Below are 8,848 nucleotides of genomic sequence, written 5' to 3'. Positions count from 1 at the left end.
TTGCTAAAGATAATCTTTGGAATAGCATGGTAAATCATAGGGTTGTGATTGTCTATACTTTGATTTTATGTAACATGATTGTTACCGTTTTTATTGTGATATGAGTAGCCTGACTTAATTGTCATAGGTAATTTGTTGCGATATGAGTACAAGTATTGAGCTCTAGGTATTTGTCACTTTAACTGTAAATAATATGAATTTTTTACTTGAATTTGTGATGTAGTAAAATCAAAGCTGAAATTCGGGATATGTCCTTAAAATTGTCCTTAAATTTGTTATGTCGTAAAATCAAAGGTGAGTGTGTTCTACAGATAGTATATGAAATTAGTTAGCAAATCATTGGAGTAACACCATTTACTCTATGAAATAACACACTTACAATATTAGAATAACACCCCTGAAATTTGGAATTCGGGATATGTGAAACCTCAAATTATGCGTCTTTCTTATGCTACTAGAGCACCAGAACTAATGTTACTAATGCATATGCTACACAACGTGACACTGAATTTGTCCCGTTATTGTTGTAGCGCTAGAGAAAACTTGAATGAAGTATCAAACAGATAGACGTTAAAGTGCCTAATATTTGTTGTCATTGTAAAGTATTTAATTTGAACGAATTCCATATCTTATGAGTATTTGTTCTTTAATATTTTTAAAAGCCAATTAGCTCAAATGGTAGAGCATTGTGCAATGCACAAGATGTGGGTTCAAATCCCATATTGGTTATTGAATACTAGTGTTACACTAGGGACAAACTAGTGTTATTCTAACGATAAGTTAGTGTTACACTAATGATAAATTAGTTCCTGTAAAGTACCAGTGGCTTTTTGTGTAATGTCTAATTGTACCCGATTTTTAAAATATTACGCCTTGCAATTCTACTTCGAATAGGACATGATTTGCATAGTTGTTATATATTTGCCTCTAAAATCTTTGCTCGCTTCAACGTGTGGAATTGGATCATGGACGACGTCCTTGCACACCCAATTTTGTTTATGGCTAACTCGTCCTCAATTTTGCACGCTCGAGTATGATTGCGACTTACTATTCCTTAATGTTAATGAATTGCTAGCATGAATTACTATCAATGCTTACGTTAACTAGGCTATATGGGATTCGAACCCATACCTTTGTGCATAGTTTGCACATTGCTCTACCATTTGAGCTAATAGCCTTTCATATATATGCAAAAAAAAAAAAAAAAAAAAAAAATGAACAAACTAAGGGAAACCTGGAGGTAATACTATACAATTGGTACTTTTTAAAATGTATAGAATAGATGTTGAATCATAGAATCCTTCTAGGCCTAATGTCACCAGGTGTTTCTCATCGATTGTTTTAATTTACTCTGACATCTCCTTGATCCAATCCTGCATTTGCATATCAAGATGACGTTTCAGAAACACGGCAACAATATAAAGGAGCATGAAAACTATTCTACTATAAGGTGGATCAAGAACTCACTTGAAGTGTGTCTCCTGAAAGATAAAATGCGCACCATGGTTCATTAATCAACTCCCAAGCAAGTATAATTGGATCATCTCGGTACTCTATTCCTGTGATGCTATTCTTCCTTGTAAGCACTCTGAACAAGTTTTAGAAAAGCAATAATCATACCTCATTATGTATAAAGTTGAACTACATAATTAGCATCCGGAATTAATGAATAGTGTGGATGATAGAGTGGACAAAATATATTCTCTCTATTATTTACACTCTTTGTCTCAATCATTTGTTTACTTTTGCCCTCACAGAATTAAAAAGATAAATAAATAAATGTGACGGAGGGAGTAAATGTTTTCTGTAAGAATGTAGCATGACTTATTATTCATCCATTATGGGAAACAAAGTCAAGAAAAACTTAAAAGGCAAGCCACTAACAAATGTTCTCAAACTGACCAACAATAGCATCTATGAGGCATTCCTCAACAACATTCATAATCCTAATGCCAATGAGATACTTAATCCTAGTCATTAGTCAATCAGTATCATGCTCCTAGGTAGGAAAAATACGCATATTACGTTCAGCCCACATCATTTAGACAGTTGCAGTAGGGGCACATCTAGCCCATTTTGTCTTCCTATGCTCCTTTTGAAATGATGAATGAACAAGCTAATCTCATGATTAAGACTCCAAGTCCTCCTTTAAACGCCTATCCAGCAAAAAATAGTATTCCAAACTGAACTAAGGTAAGAGCAATGAAAGACGATATACACATGAGATTCCAAATCATGCTTACAAAGGACACAACAAATTAACCCACTGCTGCAACCCTTTCAGGATGAACCTGTCTAGAAGTAATGAAGGAATGTTTAGGGGAGGGACTAATTTTTATTACACAAGTATAGTAACATAATTACATTAAACCATTATAATAACATAGTAGTATAGCTAGAGTAACACAACTAAGTCATAAGAATAACACTCTTTTACCACAACTACAACCACCACAATAATACTAATACTAATACTAATAATACAATTATACCACTATAGTAACACACATATACCATTAAAGTAATCCAACTAGGCCTTTATAGTAACACAGTTAGACCATAGAGTAACACAATTCGAGTAATACAATTCGATTCGACAATCCAAACCAAACCTGAAACAAATGCACTGGCAAAATAAAAGAATAGCACACCTGAGTCATAAGAATACGCACCAGCAAACCTCCTCGAACCTGAAACAAACGCACCAGCAAAAGGATAGAACAATTTGATTCGACAATCCTAACCAAACCTGGAACAAACGCACCATTAGTAACACAGTTAAACCATTATAATAACACACATATAACATTAGAGTAACAGAATACAATTCTTCTATTAACGTAACTCGTTATTGAGGAACGTACTTATATCATTACAATAACACACTTAAACAATTATAATAACACACATATAGCATTAGAGTAACAGGGCACCATTCTTCCATTATTGCAATTCGTCATTCAGTAACACACTTATATTGTTACAATAACACACTTAAACCGTTATTATAACACACATATAGCATTAATTAAAGTAAGAGAACACCATTCTTCCATTATTGAAATTCATCATTGAGTAACACACTTTTATCATTACAATAACAAACTTAAACCATTAGAGTACCACGACTACATCATTGTTTCAGAATCGTTATAACTGTAACACAAATACGCCGTTATTGTAATAAAAACACATCGTTGCAGTAACACAATAACAACAAATTATCAGAATACACTCAACACCATTAGAAATCACACATCAACATTGACACCGTTAATAGTAGATACAACTTTCACAAATCTCCGTTTTTCATCACTCATGGTTTTGCTACAAATGTCAACGATTAGGACTAATCGGTCCCTAAATTCACAATAACTTTATTGCAATGGTTTAGTATTTAATTCAATCTACGTCATTATTTACTACAAATCAAGGTCAAAAATTAAAATCTTAAACTAATTGATGTTGTTACCAAAATCCTGACCTAATTCCAACAATATAGTACTAATCTCACCTAAAACTCGTAAATAAATAAAAAAAATCAACATTACAACCTCCATCATCACAATTAAATTAACATAACAAAAAGTCGAACATCTTACCAGATGAAATGTACAAGGACCTTTATAGTTTTTGGAAAACAACATCAAACAAAAAAAAGGAAATGACCTTGTTCAACTACTAAATTATAATTCAAATCAAACACATATTATGAAAAACATTGTAACATATGAACAATTCATTGACATAAATTTAAGTTAAAATGTACAAGAAAAATACCTAATCACAGAAATTGGACGAATCGAAATGGAAAAAATGTGAAGTCTAAGATCTCGTTTGTGAATAGCACAGAAAACATCACCGGAGATGATGAATTAGGACATCTGAGATGATGAATTTGGAAGAGCGAAATGTAGGAGAAGGCGTGAAACAATAGAGATTTGGGAAAATATTCGCGAAAGAAAGTATGAAGATAGAGAAAGAAGAGAGAGAAAGAGAGGATGGAAACTTGGAAAGAATGAGATAAACAGGTTGGGAACGAATTAATATCCGGAGCTTGAAAGTACGATAGTACCCTTAATGAAACGCGTTTTATCAAAGCCGTAGAATTATGTCTATCATCTATCCGAGATCTAATCTAAAGCGCCCATTCTTTTAATCGAACGGTCCAGATTAATAGGACCATGATTTCTTTCTAAGAGTAGGACTCATAGATCCTAACTCTATATATATATATATATATATATATATATATATATATATATATATATATATATATATATATATATATATATATATATATATATATATCTATATTATTAAAGGAAGCTTTTTTCGAGCAATTACAGGGAGTCCAATATTTCTAAATGACTGTCGACCAATAACAAATAACAGGTAAAAAAAAGCATGGAATCACGTTAAGAGATAAATATGAAAAAGATACAGTTGTTTATTTTATTATTATTTTCTTCTTATTTGTATAGGGTTTCACGGAAGGTAAAATTCTACTGAAAGTAAACTTAACGAACTGTGTAGTATATATATACACCACGGCGCGCCGTACCTTGTGATATGCTATGTATTCCTCTGTGATATGATTCTTTTGCTACTTTTTTTGTTTGGCAACGATGCTTGCTTTTGCTACATACTAGATTTACCTTCTATGATAGCTTTTGTATTAGCAATTATTAATGCTATTTGGTTTTGATATTTGGTTTTTGGTTGTGTGTTTCCAGGAAGGAGATAGTTAAAGCAAGAGGACTCAGGAATGTCCTCCTCACAAAAACATCAAATTAAATATAGTACATTTGTAAGTCTTCCTTGACCATAACTATTTATCTTATATAACGATAAATTGTACTCCCTCTATTTAACTCCAACTGATAGTTATCTTTTTTTTGTGTACTATTCACGAGTTATTATAAATAGGAGGGAGTATATAATCTCAAAGCTATGAGATTATAAGGCGGAAAAAAAAAAAAAAACCCTCTTTAGGGTCTTCACCTCCTGACAGTAATATTAGAATACCAGTACAAATAAATTTTAAACAAATACACACAGTAATATTGACATTCATCAATATGAATATTGTTATAAAGATTCAATATATGTTAACTAGACTTTATAATGTGTATTTACACCCCTTGTCTTAATTATTTGTTTGCCTTTAATCAAAATATCTCGGTCTTAATTATTTGTTTGTCTTTACTCAAAATATCTCCTCATAAAAAATAAAAAAGCAAACAAATGATGAACAAAGGAAGTATTTATTTTTCAGGTTGTTTATTATTGTCGAATGCTTTTAATTATACTCATTATACTGTGTCTTAAGATAATAAGTTATTGAGTACAGGCTATCTTTTTATATACAGTTACTTTGTTTTTTTAGAGACTTTCATATTGTGAGTATAATAATAATTTATCTTTAACGTAACAAAAGGTTAATGCTTTGATCAAGTTTTAGTACTTGATAAATAATCCGTTAGAATCGTCCATTATGGCACACCTCATAATGAGAAAATAAAGAAAAAAATGAAAAAGAAATTGGGCCGCAATTCTAGAAGGGTAGAGAAATTAGGCCGCAATTAAGATTATCTCATGAAAAAAAGCATATTTTAGAAATTTTATTTTAAAAAAAAAAAGAATTCATTGATACTCAGTACTTTAGACGATATCGGAATTGGATTGCAAACACCAAATTGATTTAATTTTCACTTGAACAAGGTTTGATTGGCTAAACTAAACATAACGATTTGATTTCCATAGGTCATGGGTAAACAATGCTCGGTTGATTAAACTAAACTAACCGTATAGCCGTAGACCACTAGAAGCCTAGAAATTGAAGATACGTAATAATAATTTATCACATCGTATCCAATAAACTAAACCGTATGCAAACTGTAGTCAGAAATTGGAAAAGATAACAAATTCATCTTTTATTTTTCTTATTAGTTTCTCTATAAAACTAATAGACCAAAAATCTCTAACAAAATAATTTACCACTTTCTCATAACTCGGTACTCTTTTGAGATTAAATTCTATTGTTGTTTCGTCGTCAAATAGTTATTCCATTCTCGAATATGCTTTGTTTAATATTATATACTCCCTTCATTTTTCTATTTTCTTCAACCGAAGTAATCGCATATTATTACTCGGTAAGTCTCTAAACTTTGTGCTTTTTGTAGTACTTCTTATGAAATTGACAAATTTCAAACACAAATTTAAGATTCTCTTAAAAATGCAGTAGACTCTATTGCTCTCACAATTCTCACAAATTCGCAATATTTTTGTATTTTATATATTATATATTATATATTCATTTTTGAGGGCATTCAAACAAACACTATTTTTCGGATTGCAAAACTTCGTAGAATACATGCCGGCATGCCGCAACAATTGAACGGAAGGGACAAAGTTGTGATTATTGTATGAAGATAACAAAAAGAGAAAAGAGTGAGAAGATCATTTCTCATACAAGGGCAACATGGCTACGTACAAGAACTTGGGAGGTAGACAAATAAAAGAGCTTCATAAAAATCTAATCTTTAACTTGCAGTGACAATGTTATTTGTTTATTTTGTTTATCCTACTAATCGTATACTCCCTTTGTCCCGGTCATTTTTTTTATTATTGATTTTTGCACAAGGATCAAAGAGAGAAAATGGCCATTTGTGGTTATTGTGATGAGTAACAAGTTATACTTCATGAATGATCACATCAACTTTCAAAAATATCCCAATATAAAAAAAAAATAAAAAAAACAAATAAATGAGACCTACATAACTATAATAGGTAAATAATGATCGGGACAGAGGACGTATCCAAGGTTGTTGTTGATCAGCATTACATCGTCATCAGTTTCACATTTGAAGACGAACTATAAATACCACTGACAATCCACAACAACTACTTTCATACCAACTGTGTGGGATACAAAGAAAAGGTACTCCGTTGCAACGTTACAAGAAAGTCCTATGTTAACGAAGCTTAAGAATGTGTAATGATTCATGGTTGATTTAGTGATTTTCTTAAGGGTATTGCTTATTAGTTAGCATTATTCATTTGTCTAAGCAATGCATAGCAATCATATTTTGTCTAATTATCCGCATACTGGACTAAAACAGTGCGTGAACACCATGCAAGGTTTTATATTTTGTTCGATTTTAAAGAAGATGGGGATGAGTAAAAACGGGTAGAAGTGTACAATTACTATCAGTAATGGAGCAAGCCTCACCTACAAGTAAGTCTACGGTTATGGGTGACAATGTCACTATGAGTTATAGTGTGGGGAGTACTCATAATGTGGGTAACAAAACTTAAAGTAGAACTTATACTCATGTTTGGTTGAAACAATGAATTAACACCTATATGGCTATAACCATCAACCTTAAATATATTCACTCATATATATATGAAAAGATTGTAATATGGCTAACTAACAAAGACCTCCTCGAGAATTCGACACTTTTGCAGTCCTATATTGAACTTAACTCCAGGTTTACTGATTTACAATTAACTTATATCCGCGTATTCATCTCATATACACGATTAGAGTTAGGTTTTAGACATGAGGTTGATTCATACAAAAATTGTTCGTGCTAATATATTATCAAAGCGTTATTTATATACAAGCACACTCTATAGAAAATTACACAAAGGCTCGTGCATCGCACGGGCATTAAATCTAGTATATACTTAAAAGAGGAACTTTTCGAGCAATATCATTGGCTACAACTTTTGTTCGATAAATTATGTGTATAAACATATATATCAATATTCAATTCAATATCTTTTATTTTATTTACCTTTTATTCAATAAGTTATGTGTATAAACAGAAATATCAATATTTAATTCAAAATATCTTATTTGCATTAATCTAATTTAATATAAAAGATCAAATATATATTAAATGAGATATAATTCTCTTTTGCAAAGAAAAAAAAAACAAACCAATAAGATACATTAGCCAATTAAACGGTAGAGTTTACACGAGCATTATAACTAAAAAAAATATCTATCTTTATGCTAACAAATTCAAGAGCCCTAATTTCTATCTTGATCTATTGTCGTTGGTGTACATGGTATCATTTTATACAAATTCTATCATTGTCGTTATTGGTGTACATGCAATTCATGGACTATACAACCAGTTGTATATGTTGTACGGTGTAGAATCTGAGCTTTGTGATAAAGTATCCGAGCTTTATGTTAAAGAATATGAGCTTTAATAGAAAATATTGAGCTCATCCATTTACATATTAAAAACACTAACTTTGAATTAGCTCAAAAAAAATACATATAAGCTCGGATTCTTATACATTGGTTGTACAATGCTTATGGTACAACTGGATGTATAATCCTATTTATGGTGTACATGGTATCACACTTTTATACAAATTCTACTCATATTTAAAGGGGCATAACCAACATGATTTATACCTATTTGCATGTGAATTTTATTTATTGTAAAGATTGATATTGTAATATATGCATTCCAATTAGTACTGATATATTGTAACATTTCGTTTGATGTTATGAGTGTTTTGATATCGCATTTTCTAGTGGATAATATGTTACGGAGCTAACAACGTTTGTGTATAGTAGTTGGTAGTGTTTAGAGTTGGTGTTGAGAGAGGTTATAATGTGGTAGATATGATATCGTGAGTTATGTTGTGGGGGTAGACATAGTTGGTGGAGTTGGTGTTGGGAGTCCATGTTTGATGGGTTGGAGTTTTGTTTTGAGTTTTTATTTGCGTTGTTATGTCTTGATTAAGTTAGTGTGTTTTTTTTTTTGTTTATGGGTTGAACTTCGGGGACGAAGTTCCTTTTAAGGAGGGAAGACTGTAA

At 31.3% G+C, this 8,848-nt stretch overlaps 1 long non-coding RNA gene across 2 annotated transcripts; it reads right to left on the bottom strand.

Moving 5' to 3' along the window:
* Positions 1–1,224: 1,224 nt before the first annotated feature.
* On the bottom strand, positions 1,225–4,010 carry LOC141627047 (uncharacterized). Of its 2 annotated transcripts, none has more exons than XR_012536612.1 (4): positions 3,781–4,010; positions 2,652–2,749; positions 1,468–2,156; positions 1,225–1,373 (listed from the first exon to the last, which is right to left on the bottom strand). It is a non-coding gene; the product is annotated as an uncharacterized LOC141627047 (long non-coding RNA). The 2 variants fall into 2 exon arrangements; XR_012536611.1 differs by having other exon boundaries at positions 1,468–1,588.
* Between the last annotated feature and the right edge of the window lie 4,838 nt (positions 4,011–8,848).

The sequence above is a fragment of the Silene latifolia genome, chromosome Y, assembly GCF_048544455.1.
Source record: "Silene latifolia isolate original U9 population chromosome Y, ASM4854445v1, whole genome shotgun sequence".
Lineage (NCBI taxonomy): Eukaryota > Viridiplantae > Streptophyta > Magnoliopsida > Caryophyllales > Caryophyllaceae > Silene > Silene latifolia.
This window is presented reverse-complemented; position numbering and strand designations above follow the sequence as displayed.